This window comes from Carassius carassius, chromosome 31, assembly GCF_963082965.1.
Source record: "Carassius carassius chromosome 31, fCarCar2.1, whole genome shotgun sequence".
NCBI classification, from domain to species: Eukaryota; Metazoa; Chordata; class Actinopteri; order Cypriniformes; family Cyprinidae; genus Carassius; species Carassius carassius.
This window is the reverse complement of record NC_081785.1, coordinates 26,181,224-26,193,754: the sequence shown is the minus strand read 5'-3', so window position 1 is coordinate 26,193,754 and position 12,531 is coordinate 26,181,224.

Below are 12,531 nucleotides of genomic sequence, written 5' to 3'. Positions count from 1 at the left end.
TACAAGTACTCTGGCAGTGAACCGTGCAGAGGCAACACTATTCAGCACTCTCAGTCATCTCGTGACAACAAAGCATTCCCATCAGCCTGATGATGACACGCTGCCTCTGCATTTCTGCATGTCAAGCAAACTGTGAGACCAGACATGAGCACAGACAGGCTCTGCAACACCCACACACTCATTCGGCAGAAGACGTCTGAACTAGTATTGAGATGCCACTCTCACAATAGATTCAAATTAGTGTGTATAAGAAGAGATATACACACCTACATAATTGAAAACATTTATAGTACAAATCAATATGCAGTACATTCAATTATTCATATAAAAATACATATACAAATAGCTAAACTTTGTGCACTGTTCTGCAGCAAACAAATATAAATAGAGCATTTTTTTTATTACAAGCTGAAAGTTGCATTTTAATAATTGACACTGCCACTCATCTTGTATAAGACTCACATAATCTTTGTCACAAATGTTTTTCCCTTGGATAAGGTACTCAATTAAATTGAAAATAATATCACTTAATTTAGTTATATTTTATTTTGATGATCCCATTTAAAAATTTGGTTAACTATAAGTAATTTTAACATTGCACATGTCTACATGTCAGCTTACCCACATTAAAAGTATTATTAGTAGTAAATTGTTAGGTTAGGTTAGGGTTAGGGATAGGGTTATTGCACTAAGTTGACAAGCAGTTAAACAAGTTACTCATAGTCAGCTGAATGTCTAAAGGGGACCACCAAAATAAATTGTTAACAGTCATTCTCTTTTCTCAGATTACAACATTCTTAAAGAATCATCAGATTGTTTCAATTGTGTGACTTTAAAGATCTACAAATCATGTTGTTGGTTTTTATTTTTTTTATATATATATTTTTTTTTTTAATGTCTGACCGATGGTCCTGAATTTGCGTTACTCATAAATAAGTAATCGCATTAAAGCCACTAAGGGGAAAGGTTGGCTGAATGTTTGTAGTTTGGACTCCACATTTAGCATTTGTGGCAAAAGTGTAACCTAATCTTTCATCTTTAATAAGTGCATATTTCATGGTAAATGCATGACCTCTTAAACAGTTCACCTCTCCTCAACGGATACCCAATCTCCAGAAATTAAAGCCAAGGGCTTCATATGACATTGTATTCAATAAAGAAAAAAAAATGAAGGCCTTCAGTATAGTTTTCTCTGAAAGTCTATCCTTTTTTGAGGTTTTGACAAAGTTGCAACTGGCTTTTGCTTCAATGGCCAATGGGACTGAAGCATATGGAACCCTTCTAAAACTCCCTTTTACTGTTCTCTTTACACACAGACTTCCTGCACACTAACAAGGTGCAGCATTGCCTAAATTTAGCTGAACGCCTCTATATCTTTTAGTGTTTTCAGCCGACACTTGATCTGGTACTGATTTTCATCATTTTAAACATGATACCAGGAGGTGGCCTGGTTTTCATTTTTTAACCGTGAATTCTGGTCAGAGTTGGCTTGTTTTATTGGAAACTTTGTTCCTATATTCCAGCTTGTCACTTTTTGACCTTGTTTGTCCCTGGGGACTCATGGGTAATGCAGAGATGGTCCTTCTCTCGAGTCAAGGAGCATGTTATGTGCTTGCTTTGGACATACATGCCAGTTTTGGATAAGCACAAAAAATAATTATATATATATATATATATATATATATATATATATATATATATATATATATATATATATATATATATATATATATATATTCATTCTTCTTACAAACAAAAAAGGAGAAGGTAGGAAAAAAGTAATACATAAAATAATAAAAAAATCATATGGCCGTCGCAGATGTCACTTATTAGGTGCCAGGAAATGTCAATAATAGTACCATTTTTGTATTTTGGTGTTGTTAATATTAAGCTGATTGAGCATTATTGTGATTTATTGGCCTTTTTACAATTATCCTTTTTGTGATACATATTTTTGATAGCTTATTCAGTCATTCACAGTCAATAAATGTTCCAGCCATTATGAGCATTCAGGCAGAGTTGCAGAGTCGCAGATGGACAGAGAGGTTTATGGAAGGAATCTTTCATAAACCCTTCTTCTTTGTTTAGTCATTTTGGATCGTTTTTATAGTTGTTTTTTAAAAATTTTTTTGTCATCTTAAGACTTAGTGGCGAAAAAAAAAAAAAAAAAATTAATAATAATAATAATAATATTTAAAATAATAATAATAATAATAATAATAAATAAATAAATAAATAAATTAATAAATAAATAAATAAATAAAGTGCAATATAAAACACACCATTTACAGTTTATTGAGGTTTTGGTTACATTTTCAAAAGTTTTCTTAAAAAGGTAGTATTCCCAGTCTATTACACAGAGGTGTAATACAGAACAAACACACACAGTACTACGTTTATCACCATCTGAGCCAATTTTGATAAAGCTCACTCTCCAGTCACAGCATATTCAAATGGCACCAAGTGTGCTTAATATCATTGATTAAATTATTTTCGTAACAGAAAATGTTTCATGTATTTCATGCACAGAAAAGCCAGGTGTGTGTGTTTGTGTCTCAAAACTGTACTCTGAAAATTTTAGTAGCCTAATAACATAAGCTCATAGATCATATATATATATATATATATATATATATATATATATATATATATATATATATATATATATATATATATATATATATATATATATATATGTGGGTGTTGTCTTGTCATTTTTATCTAGAATAGTGATTTCACTGGTCAGGGTAGTCAAAAGCAATATTTTACCTGAATGTGTGTTTATAAATTTATGTTTATAAATTATTATTATTATTATTATTATTATTATTATTATTATCATTATTATTATTTATTACTACTTTACTTGTTTCTGTTAGTTGCTTATAACTGGCAAAACTGGCAAAGTTTGTGGATGGTGACTTATCCTGAGACATGTTAAGAAAGTGTGCAATATGTCAAAAGCAGGCAGAACTGGCTACAGAATGCACAAAAGGTCTGCCCCAAATATTCAGTTAAATCAGTGAATCATGCCTGAATCACTCTTACAGATTCAAAACTAACATTAGTACTGCAAGTTTGAAGATTCCCAGGCGTTCTGTTCGTTCTGAATCTTTGAAAAGAACGACTCAAACAAACAAATACATGAAGAGCAAATTTGTCATGCTTCTCTTGAGCAGGGAATTAGGAATTCTTCAAATAACACAGACTTTATTGGTCCAACCACATAGGGAACACAGAATGGCATTCAAGACCAGACCCCAAAGATAGGGAAACACAGGGCTTAAGTACTAGAACTAAATGAGGAGTAAACTAGATAATTAACGACACATGGCTGGGGACTAATAACCTAATGATTAGAACTAAACAAGGACAGGAACAGGAAATCAAAATATGGTCACAAGATGGAGGGAAACCCAAGACAGAGTCTCACAACATCTAAACTCTAAACAGCCATCCATCAGAAATTATATACACTGATTTATTGATGAAACATTGCCATTATTGCTTCTCTGTTACTTTATCAAAAATATAGCTTCACTATCAAAAAACTACCACCTTGATGCTTTCTGTTCAGTTGTTTCACTAATGCATTGCAAAGGGAGATGAAATGAGGAGCAGGAATGAATTTTTAAAACTATAACAGAGTATCTGGGGCGGCTCACCAGTAGGAGCCCTTGTAAATTCAACTAAAATGGATTAGACATGAAAATGTGTACTTTGGAAGCAGCCCACAAATATCGCTCTTTACTTATCTCTCAAAAGTTCAAGATATGTATTGTGATGGGGATTGTAGGTTAAGGATGCAGCTGTCTTTGGAATGAGGTAATTTAAAGATGGTGATTTTGCATGGACATCTCTCTGAAGCACATTTGACATTGTAACACTGGAAAGCCAGTTAGTCGAACACACATTTATTGATTGATTGATTGATTACATATTGATTACGTATAATTTATTTGTTTTGCCCTCCATACGCTCTTGGTCAAAAAAGATTATGAAATGCACAAAAGCAGTGCAGTGTTCAGAATAACCCTCATCTGCAGTCATGACAGCATCAGGCTAACAGCTTGACCACAGAGAGCTGACTGTAATGTCAGACAGGATGAAGGCATTTCAAGTCAGCCAAGAAGAGAGAAAAACAAGCTTTAGAGTAAGATCATCAAAGAAGCCTTTCTGTTGAAATGTGTAGTCATAAATAAATGCAGCAGGATCAGCTGATTTGGTTGGATTTAAACAAGCTTCTATAGCCTTGACATTAGTAAACATTCAGATAAAAAAAAAAAAAAAAAAAAAAAACTACCCCAAAAAAAAAAAAAAAAAAACCTGTGTTCTGTTTTGATTTACTGTAGAATAATATTTTTTGGGATCTGGCATCAAGGACTGTCAGTGAAGTGTAAGAGACAAAAACCTGATACCCCACCTAATCATTTTAAGATGCGCCTCCTCTTTCTAATAATAATGATTTGCTGGATCCATCCTTCTAAACATCTCTGTAGTCTCACCAGAGACATTGATATGAATATAATCATAGGGTTTCTCCAGAAGATTTCACCCCTTTGTGGGAATACCTCTCCCAGCAAAAGCCTGGCCCCTTTTAAACCAAAGTGTGACTTACAAATGGCTGACAAATAGTGAGTGACGGACGATATGAGGGATTGCTTGTGCAAATGAGCTCACTGCTTCATGTGGCTGCAAATGAGGCGAGAGAATTGGAGGTCGATATTGTCACGGCAGGGATCCAATGAGGCACGGAGATAGAACCAAGTGCGGGTATGATATTTATTTAAAGGGTAATCCAAAGGGGTAAACAGTCCAGGCAGGGTCAAAACCAGAATATCCAAATATACAAGACACGAAGACAAGGCAAGGCAAGGCAAGGCAAGGCAAGGCAAGGCAAGATAAGATGACGGACATGAAATAACCTCAACATTAAACAAGGACTCCGTCACACAGACTCAGACAGACCGGGTATAAATACACAGAAGGATAATGAGGGAACAGGAGACAGGTGGGGAACAATCAATTACTAACAAGGAGGAAGGTGACCAAATAAGGGAACAGGAAGTGATAAGGTGACAGACACCGTGAGAAAGGGGGACATCTAGTGGAAACCCAGGGACACAACCCAGACACTGTGACAGTACCCCCCCTCTACGGAGCGGCTCCCAGACGCTCCACGACAGACACAAAACAGAGACCAGGAGGGAGGCGGACAGGTGGAGGCTCAGGGGGAGGGACGGAGGGCCAGAAAAAAAAATCATGGGGAACAGATACCAGAAGTGTAGACACAAAACAGAGAGACCAGGAGGGAGGAGGACCGGAGGAGGTTCAGGGGGAGGGACGGAGGGCCAGGCTCACAGAGAGGAACAGGGACAGGAGTGAACACAAAAACAAAAAACAACATGAAGCCCCTCCAGGGCGGGGCAGAAGACCACACCGTCCGTGTGGTGGAGACTGGAGTCCCCCAGGGCGGAGCAGAGGACCACCACAACCGTGTGGTCAGGGCGGAAGCCTCCCAGGGCGGAGCAGAAGACCACCACAACCGTGTGGTCAGGACGGAAGCCCCCCAGGGCGGAGCAGAAGACCACCACGTCCTTGTGGACGAAGCCAGAGTCCTCCAGGGCGGAGCGGAAGACCCCCACAACCGTGTGGTCAGGGCGGAAGGCCCCCAGGGCGGAGCAGAAGACCACCACAGCCATGTGGTCAGGACCAGAGCCCCCCAAGGCGGAGCAGACCTCCGTGCGGCTGGATCAATGGGACAACGAAACTCTGGTAATCCCCTGGTGTCCTTACTGGACTCCAGAAGATTGGTGCTGGCCTGACACTGCTCATGAAGATCATTGGTGACTTGCATTTGCTCATGAAGATCAATGGTGACTTGCCTTTGTTCATGAAGATCAGAGGTGACTTGACTCAGTCCTTGAAGACCACCGGTGACTTGACTCAGTCCTTGAAGACCACCGGTGACTTGACTCAGTCCTTGAAGACCACAGGTGACTTGACTCAGTCCTTGAAGACCACCGGTGACTTGACTCAGTCCTTGAAGATCACCGGTGACTTGACTCAGTCCTTGAAGATCACCGGTGACTTGACTTGACTCTGAAAGGTCAACGGTGACCAGCCCAGTCTCTGGAGAATCCGCGGTGACCAGCCCTGACTCAGGAGGATCAGCGGTGACCAGCCCTGACTCAGGAGGATCAGCGGTGACCAGCCCTGACTCAGGAGGATCAGCGGTGACTAGCCCTGACTCTGGAGGATCAGCGGTGACTAGCCCTGACTCTGGAGGATCAGCGGTGACTAGCCCTGACTCTGGTGGATCAGCGGTGACTAGCCCTGACTCTGGAGGATCAGCAGTGACTAGCCCTGACTCTGGAGGATCAGCGGTGACTAGCCCTGACACTGGGGAGTTCACTGGCACCTGACTCGACTCTGGAGAGTTCACTGGCACCTGACTCGACTCTGGAGAGTTCACTGGCACCTGACTCGATTCCGGAGGGTCAATTGGCACCTGACTCGATTCCGGAGGGTCAACTGGCACCTGACTCGACTCCGGAGGGTCAACTGGAACCTGACTAGACTCCGGAGGGTCAACTGAGACTCTCATCCTGTGCAACGGCTCTGGGCAAGCAGCCATCTTGGGCCATGACTCTGGACAGGCGGCCCTCTTGTACTGTGGTGCTGGGCTGGCGGCCATCCTGTACTGTGGCGCTGGACCGGTGGCCAATCTGGGCATTGGCGCTGGGTTAGCGGCCATCTTGTGCTGTGGCGCTGGACTGACGGCCATCTTGTGCTGTGGCGCTAGGTTGACGGCCATCTTGTGCTGTGGCACTAGGCTGACGGCCATCTTGGGTTGTGGAGCTGAACCGGTGGCCAATTTGGGCATTGGCGCTGGGCTGGCGGCCATCTTGGGCTGTGGTGCTGGAACGGTGGCCAATTTGGGCATTGGCGCTGGGTTAGCGGCCACCTTGTGCTGTGGTGCTGGACCGGTGGCCAATTTTGGCTGTGGAGCTGAACCGGTGGCCAATTTGGGCATTGGCGCTGGGCTGGCGGCCATCTTGGGCTGTGGCGCTGGAAAAGTGGCCAATTTGGGCATTGGCGCTGGGTTAGCGGCCATCTTGTGCTGTGGCGCTTGGCTGTTAGCCATCCTGGGCAGTGGTGCTGGACTGGTAGCCATCTTGGGTTGTGGCGCTTGGCTGGTTGCCATCCTGGGCAGTGGTGCTGGGCTGACGACCAGCCCGCCGGAAGAGACCGAAGTGGCTGGGGCATCCCACCGAAGCCGATGCTGCAGGTAGCGCACGAATTCCCAGAATTCCAGTGTCTCTAACTGCGCCATCTCCTCATGAGACACTGGATCATCCAGCCCGCCATTGAAATAGTCCTTGAGGGCCGCATCGTTGTAGCCCATGCCCTCGGCCAGGGACCAGAACACCTGAGCCAGGGCACCCACTTCATTGCCCTCTTGGCGGAGGGCGATCAACCGAAGGTACTTGGTTCGCCGCTCCGCCATCTTGGCTGGGGAACGGAAAAATGACATACCGCTGGTTCCTGGTGTGACGGAGTCCTTCTGTCACGGCAGGGATCCAATGAGGCACGGAGATAGAACCAAGTGCGGGTATGATATTTATTTAAAGGGTAATTCCAAAGGGGTAAACAGTCCAGGCAGGGTCAAAACCAGAATATCCAAATATACAAGACACGAAGACAAGGCAAGGCAAGGCAAGGCAAGGCAAGGCAAGGCAAGGCAAGATAAGATGACGGACATGAAATAACCTCAACATTAAACAAGGACTCCGTCACACAGACTCAGACAGACCGGGTATAAATACACAGAAGGATAATGAGGGAACAGGAGACAGGTGGGGAACAATCAATTACTAACAAGGAGGAAGGTGACCAAATAAGGGAACAGGAAGTGATAAGGTGACAGACACCGTGAGAAAGGGGGACATCTAGTGGAAACCCAGGGACACAACCCAGGCACTGTGACAGATATAGCCTGTTTCTTCTGATGGTTCTGTAAAAATGTGTATGTATCTAATAATTACAAAGATAAAGGCACCTGCAATCTGTGCAACCTGCAATTTGTTGCTAGCTAAAATCATTTTACTGTACAAGCAAGCTAGTGGATCAAAATGGGGCAAAATCTGTAGAAACCATGCTTCATTAATTTGCACATCGTCAGTATAACAGTATAACGTCAGTATATGTTGCTCTGCACATCATTCTGATTGTTTGAATTTTTGTTCTGTACAACCTTGGAGCTTAGAACTGCTCTGTCTTTAAAGGTTTATAAGTTATCAAAAAAAAATCTGTTCCCCTAAATGTGCAATGCAGTATGGCCACATTGTGCACTACAATATATATATATATATATATATATACACACATATATATACACACATACATATATATATATATATATATATACACACACTATGGGGGGCCAAACAGGAAATAATTCTATGTAAATCTGAATATATAGTAAAAACTCTGAATATATAGCTGTAAATCCTGAATATATAAAAGTAACCCTGAATATATAAATGTAAATCTGAATATATAAATGTAACCCTGAATATATAAATGTAAATCCCGAATATATAGTTATAACTCTGAATATATAAATGTAATCCTGAATATATAGTTAAAACTCTGAATATATAGTTATAACTCTGAATATATAAATGTAAATCCCGAATATATAGTTATAACTCTGAATATATAAATGTACATCTGAATATATAAATGTAAATCCTGAATATATAGTTATAACTCTGAATATATAAATGTAAATCCTGAATATATAGTTATAACTCTGAATATATAAATGTAAATCCCGAATATATAGTTATAACTCTGAATATATAAATGTAAATCCCGAATATATAGTTATAACTCTGAATATATAAATGTAAATCCCGAATATATAGTTATAACTCTGAATATATAAATGTAATCCTGAATATATAGTTAAAACTCTGAATATATAAATGTAAAACCTGAATATATAGTTATAACCTTGAATATATAAATGTAAATCCTGAATATATAGTTATAACTCTGAATATATAAATGTAAATCCCGAATATATAGTTATAACTCTGAATATATAAATGTAAATCCTGAATATATAGTTATAACTCTGAATATATAAATGTAATCCTGAATATATAGTTAAAACTCTGAATATATAAATGTAAAACCTGAATATATAGTTATAACCTTGAATATATAAATGTAAATCCCGAATATATAGTTATAACTCTGAATATATAAATGTAAATCCTGAATATATAGTTATAACTCTGAATATATAAATGTAAATCCCGAATATATAGTTATAACTCTGAATCTATAAATGTACATCTGAATATATAAATTTAAATCCCGAATATATAGTTATAACTCTGAATATATACATGTAAATCCTTCAATACCACGACTTAGGTGCCCTTGAGCAAGGCATCGAACCCCCAACTGCTCCCCGGGCGCCGCAGCATAAATGGCTGCCCACTGCTCCGGGTGTGTGCTCACAGTGTGTGTGTGTGTTCACTGCTCTGTGTGTGTGCATTTCGGATGGGTTAAATGCAGAGCACAAATTCTGAGTATGGGTCACCATACTTGGCTGAATGTCACTTCACTTTCACTAAATCCTGAATATATAGTTATAACTCAGCATGTGAGCTCCGCTCAATATTCCGCTCTATGCCAATGCGCTCCACTCAATTGCTCACGGCCCAAGCGGTCAAATCCCGCTCCGACATGAAATCTCAGTGTAACGTAGGCTACTGTATAGCCTTTGTTCATTATTTTTAAGGCATTGTTGGGGGGCATTTTCCATTTTGCATAGGTGGCCTCAGCACATTGTTTGTGAGATAATAGGCCATTCTTTAAACTTTATTAGTTTCAGAAAGATTCTCGTGGATACAGAGACAGTTGAAACAAAGGCAGATCTTTATTTTACAAAAGCACAAGGTTTTGGGGTTATTGTGAAGGTATACAAATAAAAGTAGACCCTTTGTAGTTGTCTTACACACTAATCTGTAAAATTGACGGAGTTTCTTCCACTGTCATTAAAGAAAAATCCATGAACGCGCTGGCGCGTTCGTTGTACAGGGTTAGAGAAAAGCTTATTTAGTTTCATATTTATGTTTAAATAATATGCTGGGCTGCATTTCCCCTGAAAACCTTCTTTACGCTATCATTCTTAAGTTATAACTCAGGCTTTACCTTAACATTAATTGGTGTTTCCCGAAACGTTAAGAATACCTTCTGTAAGTCATTAGTTCGTATGGTTGGTCTGGAGCACTAGCTATACCTTATGACAGTTCATTACGATAGTGGCCACCACTGTTTCTTTACATCTCAGTCTATACGAATATAATTCTGCTAATTGAAGTGTTTTCATGCAAAGAACATTGTCATTACACTGATGCGATTTTATGTTGTTATTAATGATATTATCCAAAGTTGTATTGGCAAACCTTTAGGCAGTATAGCTATTAGGAGTATGTTTAACCTCTTAAATTCTGAGACCATTTTGAGGGATTTCTGTCTGGATTTGGCCTACCCAAATTGAAAAGCTTCCCATACCCAAAATACACAATTTTGGTGTAATTTTAAAGGAAACCCTTTTGAAGTTTCATAAACCACTTTTAAAAGTGATAAACATGCAAGCAGGGCCAGCGCGCGGCGTGCCTATAGGCGAACTAGGCAGCCGTCTAGGGCGACAATTAAGAATACCCCCCCCCCCCCATTTAATTAAAAAAAAAAAAAATTTGGGGGGGACATTCGTTTGAATTATTGCACTTCCATCATCAAGTTATCACTCCATTATTGTTATAACTCTGAATATATAGTAATGAATATAAAGTAGGCTATATATAGTTATATAAATGTAATCCTGAATATATATATATATATATATACGTATAACCAAATATATAAATGTAAATTCCGAATATATAGTTATATCTCTGAATATATAAATGTAAATCCCGGATATATATTTATAACTCTGAATATATAAATGTAAATCCTGAATATATAGTTATATCTCTGAATATATAAATGTAAATCCTGAATATATAGTTATATCTCTGAATATCTAAATGTAAATCCTGAATATATAAATGTAAATCCCGAATATATAGTTATATCCCTGAATATATAAATGTAAATCCTGAATATATAGTTATATCTCTGAATATATAAATGTAAATCCTGAATATAAATGTAAATCCTGAATATATATTTATAACTCTGAATATATAAATGTAAATCCTGAATATATAGTTATATCTCTGAATATATAAATGTAAATCTGAATATATAAATGTAAATCCCGAATATATATTTATAACTCTGAATATATAAATGTAAATCCTGAATATATAGTTATATCTCTGAATATATAAATGCAATCCTGAATATATAGTTATAACCCTGAATATATAAATGTAAATCCCGAATATATAGTTATAACTCTGAATATATAAATGTAAATCTGAATATATAAATGTAATCTTGAATATATAGTTATAACTCTGATTATATAAATGTAAATCTGAATATATAGTTATAATTGTTATTATATAGATATAAATAGTGAATATATAAATGTAACCCCGTCCAACTGAATGGTCCAACTGAAACCAAGATCTCGCAAATTTTCCAACTGACTCCTTGAAATATGGTACCTAGTAAATGAAGACAATGCTATATGTAAATACGTATACATGATACATTATTAAAAATAAGTTCCAAAAGAGGGGTTTTGTATAGTGATGCCATAGAAGAACCAAATTTTGTTCTCCAAAGAACCGTTCAATGAACAATTTATTTAAAGAACCATTATTTTTCTTTGTGTGAAGAACATTTTTATAATCTAAATAAATATCATAATTTTTATATCAATGATTACATTGTAGTAAAAATGCAAATTCCTGATATCAATAATTAAATTGTTGAAATGTCAATTCTTGATATCAACAATTGAATTGCTACTAGTAAAAATGTTCATTCGTGATATCAGAAACTAACATTGTCATTAGTGACAATCAAATTATTGACATCAAAAATTAACATTGTTATAGTAGCAATGTAATTGTTGATATCAAGAATAGATATTTGCTTTTGTAACAAAGTAATTCATGATATCAAAGATTATGATTTTTACAAGTAATTGTATTTCTGATATGTGAAATTGGGATTTCAGCCTATGGTGACATTTCACAAGTGAAAATACAATTACAGATATCAAGAAATATAGTTTTTACAGGCTATAGTGGAAATGTAATTCTGTCATTTTAAAACAAAGCACTTTAAATAGTGAAATACTGATATGAAGATTTAACATAGTTAAAAGTGGAAATGAAATCCTTTATATCAAGAACTGAATTGTTGATATCAATAGGCTTAATTAATATCCTGAGCCTCTGTATATTGCCATAAGCCTCATCCCTTACGAAACTTGACCATGGTTTGACAACAAGTAAAACCAAAAGAGCATGGTTATTGTATTTAAAA